Source organism: Gossypium hirsutum, chromosome A01 (genome assembly GCF_007990345.1).
Source record: "Gossypium hirsutum isolate 1008001.06 chromosome A01, Gossypium_hirsutum_v2.1, whole genome shotgun sequence".
NCBI classification, from domain to species: Eukaryota; Viridiplantae; Streptophyta; class Magnoliopsida; order Malvales; family Malvaceae; genus Gossypium; species Gossypium hirsutum.
The window spans coordinates 17,826,115-17,842,042 of NC_053424.1; the positions used below are offsets into that span (position 1 = coordinate 17,826,115).

Consider the following 15,928-nt stretch of genomic DNA (forward strand, 5'->3'; position numbering starts at 1 on the left):
TTTCTGTGCCATCTTTAATCTGTCCCTATTATGTTTCTTTCATTTTTTTCCAGAGGTTTGCATGCTGTTTAAATTTGGTCTGCGCCTGGGCAGTGCTTTTTGTGGTTCGGAACATTTTCACTTTTAATCCTTGTTCTTTTGTGTGCATCTTATTTCGGTCCTTAATTCTATTTTAATAATTTGGTTTGTTCATAAATTATTCATCTGATTTTACTTTCATTTAAATTGATTTTTTTTTTAGTTTTTTTTTAATTCTTTATGAGTTATTCATCGTTTTTTTTAACATATTATTTTAAATTATTTATTTGATTTCACACTATTTTCGCCTTTTCCCTTTGATATATTTTCATTTTATTTTAGTATAATTTATTTATCTTAAAATTTTCCTTTTTGAATAATCGTTATTTCAAATATTATATTTTCTTTTTTTATATATTATTTATAATAAAGTATTTATTCTTTGTATATTATTTATTTTAGATGGATCTATATATTGCTTTATATATTATTTACTTTAACTTTCTTCTCAAATAATACTCATTATAAAATTAATTTATATATTATTATTTTACATATTATTAATTTTTGTCCTTATTTTTATTGCCTATTTTAAACTTTTACATACAAGTCTCTTTTTACAAATAATTTATTCTTAAATTGTTCTTATATTATCAATTTCCAACCCATTTTCTTATTCATTGTTTGATTTAGCTTTGTTCATTATTATTTAGGAAATTTGGTATATTATTTTATTGTATTTTATTTTACCTTATATATGTTATATTCTTTAATCATTTTTATTCATTAATTTTAAACTAAATGTTAGTTTTAAAATAAGGTGGTTGCGAAATTGTTACTATTGAGAATTTTGATTCGTATATTTGTACTATTTTCATTGTCATGCATTTGTATAATGTTGAACTTGTATATTTTTGTTTCATGTTCCATACTATGCTCGTATGATTATTATTATATCAAATTTTAAATTCCAAATCTTCGCCCAATGTCGGTTGCTTTTTGCCCTTAAGTAAACCAAACGAATATATTTTGAGCCGGCTTTACAAAATAATGGCGATGTTTGATGTTTGGAAATTCGAGAAATTTTGCCCTAACGTGCTGGGTTTTGATTTTCTGTTTGTCCAAATAATCAAATGTCCCTTTAAAATTTCGTCTGTGTTTTCTAAACTTCGAAACAATGCAATAGTCTATGTTTGGAAATTCGAGAAATTGTGCCCTAACGTGTTGGATTTCGGTTTTTTGTTGGACCCAATAATTGAGTATCCTTTTGTAATTTTCAAACACATGAGCTTTTGGAAATTAATACTCGGTCATGGTTTCGAGGGCTTAAAAGGTCATGTCCTAACGTGCTAGATGTGATATTTTATTCCTTCATAACAAGGGGATTCTTAACGTCCAATTCGAGTTATTCAAATGTTTTAAAAGAAATCGTATTTCAAAACCATTTCAAATTTTTCACATTAAGACATTAATTAATCAATTAGATACCAATTTTGGGAGTTACGAGAGTGCTAACCCTTCCTCGTGTGTAACTGACTCCTAAACCCTTTTTCTCAAATTTCGTAGACCCAAAATCATTATTTTAATAAATCAAAATATTTTATTAATCGATCTCAAGGTGATCCAATCGCACCTCGAACGAAGATCAGTGGCGAATCCATTTTTTCGTTTTAAAATCAATCCCCGTTTTTTAAAAAAATTAAAAATGGTTTCGACAGCTTGGCGACTCCACTGGGGACCAATAAGAGAGTCAAGCCGTAAAATTGATTGGTTTCTATCCTTTTGTTGAAATTGTTTTCTGTCCTTTTGTTGAAAATTTAAGATTTGTTTTTTAACATACGATCCTTTTATTGCATTTCATGGGTTTTATGGTTTTTGTCATTTTATTCGTGTTTTGCATTCTGAGTTTTTTATATTCCCTCGCATCATCTTGCATAACCGTTGTGGTCGCACATTTTAAGTGGGAGTGAGAAACTATGCCTTCGTGAGGTTTTCACCTCCGCATAGGCTAGTGGACTGCTTCCGAGATACATCTGTACCTATGTCTTCGTGAGGTTTTCACCTTCGCATGGCCATAGGGAAATGTATTCCCCTGAACTAAACTCGATCCACATGAGCCTATAATGGGTGAGGGTTGAGGAATCTGCTGGTCCAGGTACCCTTTTCTTAGAACCGAGCCACATATAGTGAACTCTAAAAGCCCGCCCTAGATAGAGCTATGTTGAACCCTAGCGATTACCCAGATAGGTGTTTGATTATTTTCTATTTGCTTTGATTTTTATTTTTTGATACTAACTTGTTGTGATTTTTTGTGGTTATGTCTTCATGTCATTTCATATTAATGAGGTGTCGATTTCTTTTCGGTTACTAAATTAGAAAGCTTGTTATGGAGAGTGACTTCCTTGATAAAGTGGAGGATAATGCGGCTGTCTGTATATGGTCAGAGAAGATGCAACTTGAGAAAGGGGATTGATACGTGATATTCGCGACAGGTTTTAAAAATTTATAATTAATTATTCTTGAAACTAACTATTATCACGATGAAGACAAGTGTACCTATCGAACAGTAGTATAGCTTTAGCAAGACCAGATTGTCGAACCCAAAGGAACCAAGAGTACTAGTAATTACTTTCTTTTTATTATCTAGCCTAAAAATTAAGAGGTTTGGTTATCTAAACTAAATACTAAATTAAGAATGCACATAAAGAAAATTTGGGAAAATTTGGGAAAATTTGGGATTGATTAAGACAATACCTAAGGAAAAATCCACCTGGACTTCACTTGTTATTTGACTCTGAATCAGATTATTTATTCATTTTACTTGATCCGTAGAAATCCCTAAGTTATATTATTATCTCTCTCGAGACTAATGACGTCTAACCCTAGGTTGATTAATTGAAATATCTTTCTAATTAACACCTAGTGTTGCATTAAATCAATCTATGGATCCCCTTATTAGGTTTCACCCTAATCCGACAAAATCTTGTCACCCTATCTCTAGGGGTGCAATCAACTCCACTTAATTATGAAAAATTTACTCTTAGACAGGGTCTATTCCTCCTCTGAATAAGAGCATTAACTTGAATCAATATCCTGGAATATTAAAACAAGAATTAAGAACAAGTCAAATATTTATCATACAATCCAGATAATAATAACAAGATCCGTCTTAGGTTTCATTCCCCTTAGGTATTTAGGGGGTTTAGTTCATACTTATGAAAGAAAACATCTCAAAAGCATAAAGATAACGAAACATAAGAAAACCCAAAACTCCTGAAGGAACTTGAAGGGAGATCTTCAGTCTTGATGATGAATCCGGCTTCTGAGATGGATCAATCGGCTTTTCTTGAGTAATTCCTTGCTTCCTACTCCGTGTCCCCCTCCTAAGTGCCTCCTTAGGTGTTTAAATAGGCTTTAGAATGCCTAAGAGCCCTCAAAATTGGCCTTTTCCGAATAGGTTATACTTGGGCTCTACAGGGACACGCCCGTGTGCGATTACTCTAGCCCGTGGTCAAGGCTATTGAATAGGCACGAGCGTGTAGTCTACCCGTGTAAGTCGTGCTTCGATCCTGCCAAAGGGACACGGCCGTATGACACGCCCGTGTAAGGAAGTCCAAGCTATGTTGATTTCCCATCTGGGTCCATTTTCTCCGTTTTCGGCCCGTTTCTCACTATTTTTACTCTCCTATACTCCCCTAAGTATAAAACATGAAATTAAAGAATTAGGAGCATCGAATACACCAAATCTAAGGAGAAACCATCCATAAATGTGCTAAGCATGGGATAAAAACATGTATAAATTACAATTTATCAAATACCCCCACACTTAAGCGTTTGCTTGTCCTCAAGCAAAATCCTCAACTCACAATCAAAATAAATTCTTCTCAATTTATAATCCCTATCAATAATATCTCAAAATAATCCATAAGTATTCATACATTGAAAATTCAACTAAAAGTACATCAAAGTTTCAAACATTCCAAGTTGATTATTTTATCACGAAAACATAGGTGTCTCCCTTTATCTAAGTGATTATCTTTGATCAAAATATCACAAAGTTTAACATCCTCACTAAAGATTCACTCAAATCACTCAAGATGTTTAAGGACATCAATTAAAGCACTCATTAGTCTATATGAAAAGCTATTGCCATAGGCTTGCTTGAAAATCAAATCTCCACCACTATAAATTGAGCTGATACATCAATCAAAAAGGTCTTTTAGAAGGTTGTAATGTGGCTTTGGTTAGGGTGTGTGGTCACAAGCTGAAAGAAAAGGTTACAATCGAGATTGAATTGAAAAATTATCTAGCTAGAAAATAACCAGTCATTAGTTGAATACAAGTGAGCTTCTTCTCAGAATATGGAATTAACACTCAAGCTCAAAAATGACAAATTACTACTAATATATGTTGAAGTTTTTTTTAAGAACAAGTAAAATACATAGAAGAGCAAAACATAGCTAAGCAATTAGTTCAAATCAAATCTCGACAAAAATAAGGATCAAATTAGGGGATTTCAACAATAATGGGTTATTAGTTAATATTGAGGGTAAATCAATTAGTGGCTTGTTAGGCTAAAAAGGGTTCACTAAGGGTTAATTATAAAGGTAGGCTTTTATGGAGTGAGTGGGTTAAACCTAAGTGCCTTTATCATATTGACATATCAACTCAAATGGTGTGGTCTTGACATGCATAATCAAGCAAGTTCTAGAATAACAAATCAAAACTGACGCACTCATAATGAAAGTGAGCATGAAAGAAATAAAATATTCTCTAAACGCTCAAGATCTCACAAAAATTATGGCTTTTTTATGTTTAAACTTGTGAATTTCAACTCACGATAATACCTAAACTTAGGGAAACAACCTAAAAGTTTATAATTCTTCAAAAATCAACTTATCATACTTGATTCCCTAATGCCTTAAAGTTTAAACAATCAATGCATAAATGCCTATGTTTTAATTCAAGGCATATCAATAAAAATCATAAATTAATTAAAATTCATTCTAATAGTGATATGAGTGATTCACATGAGAACAATGTAAAATTCAGGGATTTCTAATGATGATATGAAAGACCCCTTGCACTTAAGATGTACATTGCCCTCAATGTACAAAGATAGATATATTGAAAAATATAGATAAATAATCATAAGATAGGAAGAGAAGTGAAACTTCCTGAATGATGAATGAACTCCTTGATTTGGAGTTATAGAGAATAATCGGCCAAGACAATGATGAGAGTGAAGGAGGATACTCTGGTGGTGGTAGAGGTTCATTAGTCGATAAGTCCTGCACCAAAAGAATATTATATCTAGTGGTAGCTATGGTCGTGGTTGAGCAGGACATGGCAGTTGTGGAGAACCTTTGCTAGTGGAGTTTTTAGTTCCTATGCGATGATGAGCTTTAGAGCTCTTTATAACTGTGATAGAATCAGAAACTTTTTAGGAAATAAAGGAAGCATAATTACTCATAATGAAATAGCCGAAACTATAAATTATTCAATAAAAATTATAGAAACTAAAATTAAAATAATAATAAAGGAAAATGAAATAAAAAGTACTTAAATAAGATAAATAAAGATAAAAGTAAAAATAATAAATAATAAATAAAAAGTTTTTCAATATCGTCACCGCCGGATGGTTCGTGAGGTGGTGGTGGCGATGAGATGTGAAACTGCTGAAAAATCTGATGTAGAGTCGCATCAACGTGATCAAAGCACTGAAAACATTACTGCTCAAATCGTGTAAGGCGCTCAGAGATGTCAGAGTATGAATCCGCCGCATGAACTGGACGATGGATGGGTTGTGGCCGAGACAGCGGGTCCTCATGACGTGGAGGGACATCATCAGTAATGTCCTCTGGGTCCTCCTTCTCGGTGGACTGGACGGGGCGGTACTAAAGAGGGTAGGTGCCACGTCGTTTCTTGATCATCCTCGTGTTTAGCGTGCTTGAGATGCCCTATGGGGACATATGGCCAATGAGAGTTAGGAAAGATGATTGTGCTGCTGTGTTGAGGAGCCCAAAGTATCATGTCAATCGAGTCACATAGGGCCCGATAGAGATGAACCCTCTCCTATGTTGCTCCGTTTGATGGCGGATGGCGAGGGCGATGAAGTAGGCAAAGTTGAAGACGTGCCCGTTCGCCATACTCCATAGGAAATAGGCGTCATGAGTGTTGACGCCAGTGCTCTCTCATCGTCCCGTCAGAGTGTGGGCCAAGATAGCGTGTAGGTATCGCAAGGATGGGGCGAGAGCCGATGCCTTAGAGCGACTAAGATCATAGGAGGCCGAGGCAGGGATGAGGTCCTTCCAATACTTTGAGGGAGAGTAGTGGATGTGACGGTAGAGGGTGTCGAGTTTATTGTCGTCCATGAACTCCTCCGTGTACAGCCCTAGTGCAATTCCGAACTCGGGTACGCTCAACTGGCGCACTAGACCACTAAGGTAAAACTGGACCATTCCAGGATCATCGAAGTTTGTCATGACGACTTGGAGATGGAAAGTCGAGCTATGTCTGCTCGATGATCTCAAAGAAGAGCCCCCACGGTTCAGTCGTCAAGAGGGCTCAGACCGCGTCAGCCATCTGAATTTTTTCAAGTGTGGCCCAGTCAATGCAGCGGCCCACACTTAGGGGTCGGCCCGTAATATCTGAAATAGCTCCTACTGGGGTTCCAAGGGGAACTCGAGGAAAGGGTGCCTAATCTTCGTAGTAGGACCCGAGGATGACGCTACTCCTTTCCTTTTCTTCGAGGCAGGGACAGCAGTCTTCTTACCAATTGAGGATGACATTGTATATCTGCATTGAAAAGTCAAAGTTCAACCAATATGTCCCAAGAATAGCATGGAAAAACAAAACTAAATAGGAATATTTCATGAGACTCATGTACTAGATTCAGTAAACAAAACTAAAACAACTAAAGCAAATATAATAAGTTATTAAAATAGGACAATAAGAATAATGCTACGGTAATATCTAGTGCATGAGTGCATGTGGGTAAGCATAAAATCCATGGAAACGAGAAAAATGGATGAATGTAGTATGAAAAATGGCACTATTCTTTAATGACAAGCATGAGTATTATTATTCTACTATGAATATTCACTTAAGATAGTCAAATGGATCAGAGAAATCATGAAATAGTCAAATGGATCAGAGAAATCATAAAATAGGAAAAATATTTAAAGAAAATAGTGTGAAAAAAAGTAAACAAATGTAAAAGAGAGAAGCTTGGGTCGTCGAAAACAGTCTTGTAGGCGACGCACGGGCGTGGCAGGTAGGGCTTGTGGAAGCAGTGTTTTGTGGAGGAGGATGATGAATAATGAGGGTTTTATATAGATTTTGGGGCACACAACCGTGGGGCACGCCCGTGTGCCCTAATTTTTTCCCCTGTGTTTCACTATTTTTAAATTTAGACGCGTCTGACATTCGTACCACTCCCGTGTTCCTTGGGCGTGTGGGTGCACACGGCCGTGTTGCATGGCCGTGTCTTGCTTCACTCGCTGCCCCCACGCCCATGTATGATAGCCCATGCCTGTGTTAGTTTGACAGTGTTGACCACGGGGGCTGGGCACGGGCATGTCGAACACCCGTGCTAAATTGACAGGTTCACCCACGGTTTCAAAACATGGGCATGTCGTACGCCCGTGTTGGTTTGGCAATTTCGCCCACGGTCGTATCACAAAGAAGTGGCGACTTATCACATCCCGTATAGGGGAAAAATTTTCGCTCTGTTTTCACACGGCCGTACCGCACGGCCGTGTCTCCTCCTGTGGTGTGTGCACGGCCTAAGGCACACTCGTGTGCCTGGCTGTGTGGATGGGAAAACCCTGTGTTTCAAGACTCAGTTAGGAGGTTATATGTGAAAAACTAGAATTTAAATAAATCATTACTGTTAGTGCTCGGGTTGCCTCCCGAGAAGCGCTTATTTATAGTCTAAGCTTGCCTTACCTCTCTGGTGTGTGATCATGGTGGCTCGAGGAGTTTACACTCCTCATCCCTGCTATCAACTTTATCAGTATAAGGTTTAAGACGAGTATTGTTTACCTTAAAAGTTTCGAATTTGGGGTGAATTACCTCAACTGTACCATATAGGAAAATACTGAGTACCGTGAGAGGAATTTCTTCATTAGGTTTAGAAGTGGTAATGCGAGGATCTGTTGCATCTAGTAGTACTGTGTCTCCAACCTTAAGTTGATTTGGTGATGTATTGAGCTCGTCCTGGCTCGATTTCAGTTTATTAGGTGTTCTCAGTTTCTGTATCCGCCATTTATCTTGTTCCTCGATTTGTAGCCTTCGTTCTTCATAGATAGGTCCTTTGTTGTTGCTTGAACATTGCTCGTGTAGGTTCTCCGAACTTATTTCCTGCAAAGTAGGTTGCACCACATGGTCAGTTTTAGTAGAATGATTTATACAACCACCTTTAATTTTTGATGTGTTACTCAAATTACGAGCTTGAAGGGTGATTATTTCGTCTCCCACACGAAACGTGAGTTCACCTGTGCCAACATCAATTATTGTTCTAGTGGTTGCTAAAAAGGGCCTCCCTAAAATTAAAGGAACGTTACTATCCTCTTCTATGTCTAGAACAACGAAATCAACTAGGAATATAAATTTGTCTATTTTAACGAGTACATCTTCAATAATCCCCCTAGGAAATCTGATTATTTTATCGGCTAATTGAATACTCATCCTAGTTTGTTTGGGTTTCCCAAGACCTGGTTGCTTAAACATTTTGTAAGGCATGACATTGATACTAGCCTATAAATCAGCCAAAGCATTATTTACATCTAGGCTACCAATTAAACAGGGAATCATAAAACTCACTGGATCTTTTAATTTGTTGGCCAGCTTATTCTATAGTATGGCTGACCAAACTACATTTAGTTCCATATGCGATGCCTTATCCAACTTCTGCTTATTTGTTAAAAGCTCTTTTAAGAAACTGACTGCGTTTGGAATCTGCAAAAGAGCTTCAATAAACGGTAAGTTAATATGTAACTTCTTTAATAATTTAAGCAATTTACCGAATTGTTCTTTTGTGCGGTCTTTCCTTGTCACGTTTGGGTATGGCACACAAGGTTTGTATTCTTTACTTACCGGTTTCTAGCCATTATGGTCCACCTCACCCTTACCTTTACTTACCACTGTTTCTTGCCTCGATTCTGGTTCAGGTGCAACTAACCATTCCTCATCTTGAATGGTAATGGCATTGATTTGCTCCCTTGGGTTAGATTCAGTGTTACTCAGCAGGCTACCTTATGGTCGTTCAAATATCAATTTAGTGAGTTGACCTATCTGAGTTTCGAGCCCTTGGATCGATGCTCGTTAATTTTTAAGTGCTTTCTCGGTATTTTGAAAATGAGTTTCTGACACTAAGATGAATTTTGTTAGCATCTCCTCAAGGTTCGGCTTTTTCTCTTGTTGGTAGGGTGGTTGTTGGAAGCCTGGAGGTGGTGGTGGTTCCTGGTTCCCTTGGCCTCCCAATGAGAAATTTGGGTGGTTCCTCCAACCTGCATTGTAAGTATTACTATAAGGATTATTTTGAGATCGAGGATTATTACCCATGTAATTTAACTGCTCGTTCTCCATATTATGGCCTTAGGGTGGGTACCCTAGATTGCTCGATCCACCTCCACTTGCTTCGCACTGCATTACTGGGTGAACCTGTGAAGAACTAAGAAAACCATCAATTTTCTTCTTCAAGAGTTCTACCTGATTAGAGAGCATGGTGACTGAATCAACATTACAAACGTCAGCTTCTTTTGTTGACTTTGTCCTCATGACTTGCCACTGATAATTATTCAGTGACATCTCTTCTATAAATTCATAAGCATCTTCAGGTGTTTTATTATTGATAGTCCCACTAGCGGCTGCGTCAACCATTTGTCGAGTAAGGATTCAGGCCATTATGAAATGTTTGAACGTGTAGCCAAGTGGTAACCCATGGTAAGGGCATCTTCTCAAGAGGGCCTTGTATCTGTCCCATGCATCGTAGAGTGTTTCTAAACCCATCTGCACAAAAGAAGAGATATCATTATGTAGTTTAGCCGTTTTAGCCGGCAAAAAGTATTTTAATAAAAACTTTTCGTTCATTTGTTCCGAAGTAGTGATTGACCCTCATGGTAACGAATTCAACCACTGTTTAGCTTTGTTTCTCAATGAAAAAGGGAATAACCGAAGGCGAATGGCGTCATCAGAAACGCCATTAATTTTAAATGTATCACATAGTTCCAAAAAGTTTGCCAAGTGAGCGTTGGGATCTTCATCCTGCAAACCATCAAACTGAACAAATTGTTGGATCATTTGAATGGTGTTAGGTTTAAGTTCAAAAGTATTTGCAGCCACAGCAGGTCTAACTATACTCGATTCAGTTCCTGTTAAAGAAGGTTTAGCATAATCATACATATTGCATAGAGCAGGATTCTGATTAACAGCAATCACAGGATGTAGCACCCCAAACCCGGCCCAGACGTTATGACCGGATCTGACATGCCACATCGAAGCATTCAAAATATTTTATATTGTTGAACCAGAAAAACTTACTTAGTGTTTTAAAAGATAATTTCATTATAGGTTAAAGTGAATGGAAGCTGTGCACCAGGTAGGAAACCAGAAAAGAGGTGGTGAGTCCATCGGACTGCTTAAGTATCAAGCTCCCTTTGGATCCAATCCTAGACATGCATACCGCCATTGCCACACTTTAACGTCATGGATATTTCTAGGAAACCGATTTGATTAAGTCATTTTTAGGAAAAGTGATTAATTTTGGAAAATACTTTCATTGCGGAAGCTTTGCTTGTTGTCGTGTTATTTTGAAATCAACTGTTGTTTTTGAAAACGCGCCCTAAAGCTATCCAATTTCAACAGTTAAAATAAGTATTACCTATCTTAGTAATACATATAAAAAAACCATCAAAAATAAATAAGCGGTCTTATTACATTTAAAAACCCAAAACTTCAAACGTAAATAAAAGGATGTCCAGTTCACCAGAAGAAAATCAAACTTTCAGAACAGGTGGCCACTCTGAATTCCCTCACAGCTCCAAGCCCACTATGGTTGGGGATTACCTGCGTGGATGAAAATAAAAGGGGTGAGTTTGGGGAAACTCAGTGTGTAAATTAACCCAACCATAGCCTATATCAGCTTAAACCACAGAAATAGAATAAGTTGGCCTTAGCCCAGAACAGAATTCAAAATAAAGCCCATAGGCCCATAACATAACAGAACAGATATTACATGTTTATGCAGAAACCCAACCATATCCAATCGTATACACCCCCGTACCAACCTTACACCGTGTGGGAAGACAACTCGACCCACCCAACCGCTACACACCACAGAATTTGCAGCATGGCTGCCAGAACAGATAATGTGACAGAGTCACCAGATACAGATAATCGTGGCAGAGCCACCAGAACAGATATATGTGGCAGAGCCACCAGATCAGATATTTCTGGCATAGCCACCAGAACGCTTCCTCCATAATATAACCCATGTCCCTATGCAACAGATATATAATCATGGCATACATCATACAGAATCAGATCGTCATGCTTTTCAGTCAAAATTAACCCTAGGGGTATAACGGTAATTTTGCACCTAGGGGTATAACAGTAATTTTCCATACATAGGGGTATTATAGTAATTTAGCTAATTTTAGGGTTTTCATGCATATCCTAACTATTTACGTACTATCAGAACATTTACCGCACATATTTACTGAATTGGGCCCGTTGGCCCATGAACCCGATCTTTGGCCCATTAAGCCCAAATTATCAAAATGTACGAAATCGCGCGTACTGCAGTTTATTACTTTAGATTACCAAATATACAAACCCAACTATCTTACGAGCATTCGCACACTCGCAAATTCCCAAAATACTGACTTTTCGGCATTTCGGCTTTTCGGCTTTTGCAAATCTAGTCTATGAGAGGGTGTCAGTTACACACCTATTTGCGACGATATGCTGACAAGATCCACACACGAACCGCCTACAATTGGATTACTAACACGTTAATCTAACTATTCAAATACAAACTACATATTAACCCCTTACAATATTCGGCCAACCACACCTACAGATCATAGTAAGCTTATAAGAAATCAATAAGCAACTCATTAACAAATTTTTGTCAATGTTTACCACATAATCATAATTTCACTGCAAGCTGTCTTCCTGACCAATAGTCACTAAATTATTTATAACTTGAGCTACGAAACTCCAAATCAAGTTCCGTTAATTTTACCTGAAAATAGACTCATATATCTTCTATCCATAAAATTTTCAGAATTTTTGGTTTAGCCAATAAATACCAGATTTTTCTCAAAGTTTCCCATGTTTCCCTATTTGACTAATCTGACCACTCTTCATTACAAATCAAATTTCTCATTGTAAAGAATTCAAAATATGTTCTTGTTTATTTCATTAGAAACTAGACTCAATAAGCTTTAATTACATAATTTATTCAGCTTCTAATTCTTCTCCCACAATTTATGGTGATTTTCCAAAGTCACGTTACTGCTGCTGTCCCAAGCAGATTTATTACCAAATCACTCTTTCACACATACCTTGCATGCATGTTATTTAAACATGTATATCACCAATCAATCATCACATATCTATGATTTTACTTAAGTATAATCTCCATTTCATCATTTTAAAGCACAACATGTTAGCTGATTTTTCCCTTTAACATCTAAGGCACATGCATGCTCATTTGTTTGGCTCAACTTCACCTATCTTCCATTTTTCATCAAAAGAACATGAAACAACAACCATTTCCTTCATTTTAATTCATGACTAAATGCTCACAACACAACTAAAAATCAAAATATACTTCAAGAGTTAAGGTAGAATCAAGAAGAACTCATGAACCTCAAAATAGAAGCAAGATACCAAGAACTTACCTTCAATTTTCCTCCTCCTAATGACCAAATACTCAAGAGCTTTCTCCTCTCCTTTCTCTTCTCTAACTTTCAACTATGATGAACAAAGATGGACAAAACTTTGTTCTTTTCACCCCTTTTTCTTTTAATAAAATTTCATATTTCATCCATTTAATTCTTTAATACAAAAGACATGAAATTCTTATCATGAAACATTTACCTAGCCCATTATCATGAAACATTTACCTAACCCATTATCATGGAACATTTACCTAACCTATTATCATTGAACATTTACCTAACCTATTATCAATTTGTATCAATTTGTACCATAAATTATGGATATCAAGTATACATTTTGTCTACAACAACATGCTGGCGGGCCACTTCATGTAAAATGGGAGGTTTGTCATGCAAATCCTCCTATTTTGCACTCCTATTTATTTCGCCACTTCAATTTAGCCTATAGCATTTTCAAACATTTTCACATAGGTTCTATTTCGTAATTTCACCTCCTTTTTCTTATGGAACAAAAATTAACTAAAATTGACGGGTTCTATCTTAAGCTTGGGCCTTCTAGAGGCCCACTAACATAATTAAACCTATACCAACATTCACAGGATTCCCGAAAATTGGGGCGTTGCACAGGAGGTAGCGAATTTTCTTGGTTTTCAGCCATCTCATCGGTTGTGGTTGAAATATCATCCTCTTGCTCTTCCTTTATGTATCTTAAGCTTCGCCTTATTTCTCTTCGATTTCTGTGAACTGTACAATCGATCTCACTATCAAACAGTAATGGTCCAAACGGGTTTCTTCTAGTCATACACTATAAAAACCTGCCAGAAATGAATAAAATTAAAATTAGAAAAGAAAATTAAAATTAAAATTGCAAAGAAAGTTGACTGGCTAAAGTAATAAAAATTGAGTGTTCCTAATATCTTAGTTCCCCGGCAACGGCGCCAAAAACTTGATACGTGATATTCGCAATAGGTTTTAAAAATTTATAATTAATCGTTCTTGAAACTAACTATTACCACGATGAAGGCAAGTGTACCTATCGAACAGTAGTATAGCTTTAGCAAGACTGGATTGTCGAACCCAAAGGAACCAAGAGTACTAGTAATTACTTTCTTTTTATTATCTAGCCTAAAAATTAAGAGGTTTGGTACAAAACTAAGAATGCACAGAAAGAAAATTTGGAAAAATACTTTTTAGAAAATTCGATTGATTAAGACAATACCTAAGGAAAAATCCACCTAGACTTCACTTGTTATTCGACTCTGAATCAGACGATTTATTCATTTTCCTTGATCCGTAGAAATCCCTAAGTTATATTATTATCTCTCTCAAGACTAATGACGTCTAACCCTAGGTTAATTAATTGAAATATCTTTCTAATTAACACCTAGTGTTGCATTAACTCGATCTATGGATCCCCTTATTAGGTTTCACCCTAATCTGGCAAAATCTTATCACCCTATCTCTAGGCGTGCAATCAACTCCGCTTAATTATGACAAATTTACTCTTAGACAGGGTCTATTCCTCCTCTGAATAAGAGCATTAACTTGAATCAATATCCTGGAATATTAAAATAAGAATTAAGAACAAGTCAAATATTTATCATACAATTTAGATAATAATAACAAGATCCATTTTAGGTTTCATTCCCCTTAGGTATTTAGGGGGTTTAGTTCATACTTATGAAAGAAAACATCTCAAAATCATAAAGATAACAAAACATACGAAAACCCAAAACTCCTGAAGGAACTTGAAGGGAGATCTTCAGTCTTGATGATGAATCCAGCTTCTGAGATCGATCAATCTGCTTTCCTTGAGTAATTCCTTGCTTCCTACTCCACGTCCCCCTCCTAAGTGCCTCCTTAGGTGTCTAAATAGGCTTTAGAATGCCTAAGAGCCCTCAAAATTGGCCTTTTTCGAATAGGGTTATACTTGGGCTCTGCAGGGACACGCCCGTGTGCGATTACTCTAGCCCGTGGTCAAGGCTGTTGAATAGGCACGGGCGTGTAGTCTACCCGTGTAAGTCGTGTTTCGATCCTGCCAAAGGGACACGGCTGTGTGACACGCCCGTGTGAGAAAGTCCACGCCTTGTTGATTTCCCATGTGGGTTTTTTGTTTTCAGCCCGTTTCTCGCTCTTTTTACTCTCCTATGCTCACCTAAGTATAAAACATGAAATTAAAGAATTAGGAGCATCGAATTCAATAAATCTAAGGATAAACCATCCATAAATGTGCTAAGCATGGGATAAAAACATGTATAAATTACAGTTTATTAAAGATAGCCTAGCTGAGGGGTATACATCGGAGTTGTTGGACTTCACTCGCATCAATGTGACCCAAAATGAGTTCTAGAAATTGAGGGATATATGGGCTAGTTGGGATGATGAGACTAAGCAGTTGTTCTATCAATGTTATGGCGACTTACCCTACCTGCTCGATATCAAGGTGGACAAGTACTTGTTTCGGGCTATGGCTCAGTTTTAGAACCCGACATATAGTTGTTTCACCTTTGGGAAAGTGGACTTGGTGCCTACTTTGGAGGAGTATACAGCTTTGCTTCGTTATCCAAAGGTTCAAGTCGACAAAACTTCTTCCAAGGCTGCTAATGCCCTGGCTTTTGTAAAGAAATTAATGAGTATCACCAGGATGAGTGAATAATGGGTTATAGCCCGAATTCAATAAAAGGGTGATGGTAAGTGCATTCCTTGGGTGAGTTTGAGGGACCTGATCGTAGCACATCCAGATATAAAGAGGAAAGTTGACATCTTCACCTTGAGCATCTATGGTTTGGTAATTTTCCCAAAAGCTTTAAGGCATATAGATGAAGTAGTTGTCGAATTATTTGAATGACTTGACAAACGGGTCACATCGATACCGGTAATTCTAGCCGAGACATTCAGATCCTTGAGTGCATGTCGGAGGGCAGGTGAAGGTAGATTTATAGGGTGCGCACAGTTATTGCAAGCTTGGTTCCACAGCCATTTCTAGAAAGTGGATAAGG

The 15,928-nt window shown here is 37.0% G+C and overlaps 1 non-coding gene across 1 annotated transcript; it reads left to right on the plus strand.

Annotated features, from left to right (window-relative positions):
* Positions 1-9,958: 9,958 nt before the first annotated feature.
* Positions 9,959-10,064, plus strand: LOC121208384 (small nucleolar RNA R71). The gene has a single exon (XR_005903392.1). It is a non-coding gene; the product is annotated as a small nucleolar RNA R71 (small nucleolar RNA).
* Positions 10,065-15,928: the final 5,864 nt, after the last annotated feature.